Source organism: Marmota marmota, unplaced genomic scaffold, assembly GCF_001458135.2.
Source record: "Marmota marmota marmota unplaced genomic scaffold, marMar, whole genome shotgun sequence".
Lineage (NCBI taxonomy): Eukaryota > Metazoa > Chordata > Mammalia > Rodentia > Sciuridae > Marmota > Marmota marmota.
The window spans coordinates 350,962-354,841 of record NW_025999895.1 but is presented as its reverse complement, the minus strand read 5'-3'; the positions used below and the strand labels follow the sequence as shown (position 1 = coordinate 354,841).

General features: G+C 53.0%; 1 pseudogene; it reads left to right on the top strand.

The window, feature by feature from the left end:
• LOC107157818 overlaps nt 1-1,856 on the top strand; it is a 2,422-nt pseudogene extending 566 nt beyond the window's left edge.
• Nucleotides 1,857-3,880: the final 2,024 nt, after the last annotated feature.

The window sequence follows — 3,880 nt, the reverse complement described above, 5'->3', positions numbered from 1 at the left end:
ATTTTAGTGTGGTGCTGAAGATGGAACTCAGCGCCTTGCATGTGTTAGGCGAGCGCTCTACCACTGAGCCACAACCCCAGCCCCTTTTCAGACTTTTAAAAAGAATTTCACACATCAAATATTTGAGCTGAGACAGAGGAGGTGGCACATGCCTGTAATCCAGTGACTTGGGAAGCTGAGGCAGGAGGATCTCGAATTGAAAAGCAGCCTCAGTAATAAGTGAGGTGCTAAGCAACTCCATGAGAACCTGTCTCTAAACAAAATATAAAATAGGGCTGGGTTGTGGCTCAGTGGTTGAGTGCCCCTGAATTCAATCCCTGGTATCAAAAAATTTTTTGGGGGGGGGGGGTTCATATAATTCTCAAAATTTTTCAGATTGGGGATGCTCAATCAGTAGTCTATACAAATATTCCAAAATCCAAAGAAGTCTAAAATCTGAAATATTTCCAGGCCCAAGAACTTTTGATAAGGGAAACTTAACCTCTAAAATATTTTAATTGAAAGGAGTAGGAATGAACATGTTTCAAAGACTTATCATATAAGTGTTGGATAAAGCCGATTTATGTGTCATGGCTCTACATTTTTGAGAGGTATGAGCTGGTAATGTATCTGCTAATGATATATTCTGGCTTCCATTCCAATATGGCTTGTTTTTTATATAAAAACTTCATTTAGATATAATGCACATCTTTTTTCCTTTTTTTAAGTTTTTTTTTTTTTAATATTTATTTTTTAGTTTTCGGCGGACACAACATCTTTGTTTGTATGTGGTGCTGAGGATCGAACCCGGGCCGCACGCACGCCAGGCGAGCGTGCTACCGCTTGAGCCACATCCCCAGCCCCCAAGCACTATGTTTTGACAGAATAATTTTGACCATAATTATCTATTTTCTCTTATTATTGCTCAATATTTAAACGTAAAAAATGAAAGTTGTTCTTAAGTAAATTTTAATTAACATTGTAAATGTTTTCAAATATCCATAATTAATAGAATAAATAAAACACTGCATTTCCCTAAAAAAAAGGTTTGCGTCCAACTGGGGCAACTAGGGGACATGGGGGCATTTATGAAGATGGATAGCACAGGCCAGAAGCAGACCTGGAGAGCCATGAGCGGCTCTGGGAGGTCCTGCTGATGCCGCCTCTGAGGCAGGGGTCAGTTGAGGCTTTAGCTTGCAACCCTCAGATGACAGGCATCCATCTCACAGGCCCGAGGTGGTCAGCATCCTTGGAAGACCCGTGAGGACACTGTGAATGAAGAAAAGCTCCTTGGCTGGCGGAGGCGCCCCCTGCTGTTGGAGTTGTGTGGCTTAGGAGTGGGCAGGGCAGTCCCATAGGAAGGAGTGTGGAAGGCTTGGAGAGGGTTTACCTGGGAAAGCTGGGACTGGGGCGGTAGGAAACACGCAGCCCCATGGCTGGAGGGGGGTGACCAGAACCTCAGAGCCTGCGCCACCTGAGGGGCCAAGGAGAAGACCGGTCCAGAGCCCAGCGGGAGGGAGGTCTGAGGGTGTAAACTGGTAGAAAACCAACCCTGGGGTTCAGTCCCGAGTATCAAAGAAGAAAGGAAGGAAAGAAAGAAGGGAGAAAGGAGGGAAAGAGAGATGAAGAGTCAAAGACAGTCCGGGCTGTGTGTGTGTGTGGGGGGGAGGTCAGCAATGTCAGGTCAGCAAGCCCCCGGCCTCCAGCACCTTGCTGGCCTCTCAGAAGTGGTGTGGGAGGCCCAGAACCTGGCTGTCTTGATCATGCCCCTAAAGCCCATGGAGGGGAAGGCCAAGGCCCAGCCAGCGCAGAGCCTTCTCATCAGAAGGCGTCTTCCCTCAACAGGCGCCCTGCCCAATGCTGCGCCTCAGGCTTGAGACCTGGGGGAGCTGTTAGCTCAGGCTGGGGTGCAGCGCAAGCCCATGTCTGGTCTCTGGGGCTGAGGGGCCACACTCACCAGAGCTGCAGCTTCACCCTCTGGCCTAGTCATCCAGCAGGATGGTGGATCCCTGTGAAAGTGTGGGCAGGGCTTAGGAGTGGGCCGGCTGCAGAGGGCTTCTCCAGCTGCCTCTCAGGAGAGCACTGCAGGAAACCAGACTCCTGGGAGAGAGAGGGTTTACAGGGAGATGGAGACCGGTTTGCCCCACCTACCTGCCCGCACCTCCAGCGGCCACCAACTGTCCCCTCCTCCCTCAGCATCACTGCCCGCCTCCCTGAGGACCCACCCACCCACTGGGCAGCCATCAGCCCCGCTCTCTGACTGGGCCCCCCGAGTCCCCAGGGGGCGGGGACACAAGCCAGGAGAGTTAGGTTTGCCCTGTGGCGTGGGCTTGGACCTTCTGCCCCCATGAACTGTTCTCAGGCTACAGGGAGCCCACATGTGACGTGGTGGCCAGCGAGTTTCCTGTGGGGCTGTGGCCGGGTGGGTGCTGTGCCCTGTCCTGGCTGCTCCTCCTTCCTTCCCACCACCTCTGTCCCTCACTCTGAAGGCCTCACACTGCACACAAGGCTTCAGCACAGGCTGACTTCCTAGGGGCCAGGGTGAGGGGCCATTCTGTGGCCGAGTCCTAAGGTCCACACTAGGGACCTGAAACAGGAGTGCAGAGGTAGGGTGAGATGGGAAGCGAAACTGTTGCACAGGCTGCACTCTATCCCAGGAGGCTGCAGGGGGGCTCTGAGCTGCAGCTGTGGTAGTGTTCACCCTTCTCTCCCCAAGCTTTTCTTGTCATCAGTATACATTTCTTCTGAAAGAAAAGAAACGCTGGTGACAGAACTCAGGGCCTTGTGCATGCTAGGCAAGCTCTCTGCCACTAAGTTACACCCTGGTACTAAAAAAATTAATGAATATCTGGTTCCAGGGGTTGAACATGGGGACACTTAATTACTGAGTCACAGCCCCAGTCCTTTTAGTTTTTTATTTAGAGACAGGGTCTCACTAAGTTGCTTAGGGCCTTGCTACGTTTCGAGGCTGGCTTTGAACTTGTACCTGCCTCAGCCTCTGAGTCACTGGATTACAGGCATGCGTCCCTGCACTGGGCTCCAATAAAAAAAAAAAAAAATATATATATATATATATATTTAGTTGTAGTTGGACACAATACCTCTATTTTATTTATCTATTTTTATGTGGTGCTGAGGATCAAACCCAAGGCCTTGCAGGTGCTAGGTGAGCACTCTACCCCTATACCACAACCCCAATAAATATTTTTAAGAAAAATATCCTTCCTCACTCCAGCAGAGCCCATTCTTCTGCTTTCCTGAGAAACCACCGCCTGCGGCCACTTCTGGTGTACTGGGGGCTGCCGCTGTGTGGTTGGGACACAGGTGTGGAGGCCAGAGGAAAGGAGGACACAGCAGCTGAAGGAAGCCTGGAGAGCGCCGAGCAGCCCTCCCAGAAGAGGTACCAGAAAACTCAGTCACAAGACCCCAAGCCTGGGGCAGCAAGGCCCGCAGGGCTTTGTGGTCCTTGGTCTGTTGCAGGCGGGACTCTCGTGGAAGGTGTCACTAAGCACTGGGATCCAGAGACTCGCCTGGGAAACTTGATGGGCATGTCCCACCCTGTCGTTTTGAGGGCTGGCTCCCCAGCACTCTGGGACCCGCTCGCTGCCTGTGTGCGCAGCCAGCGGCGGGGCTTGGGGAAGGGGACGCCAGGCCGGACAATGAGCGCCCTGGGAACCCCGCCCGGTCCTGCTCAAGTTCCTGCTCCGAGGAGACCACGGGGTGGCAAAGCCACGAGAGCCCGGCTAGCCTGCAGGACGGCGCCTGGCCACCGGGTAAGGCCAGCGCAGTGTGCGCGAGGCCGGGGAGGGTTCCGGGAGCGCGCGCGGGTGCCAGGCACAGTGTTGGGGAGCGCTGGGGACCAGGAGGGACCCAGCAGCAGTGGTGGGATGCGGGGCGGGGC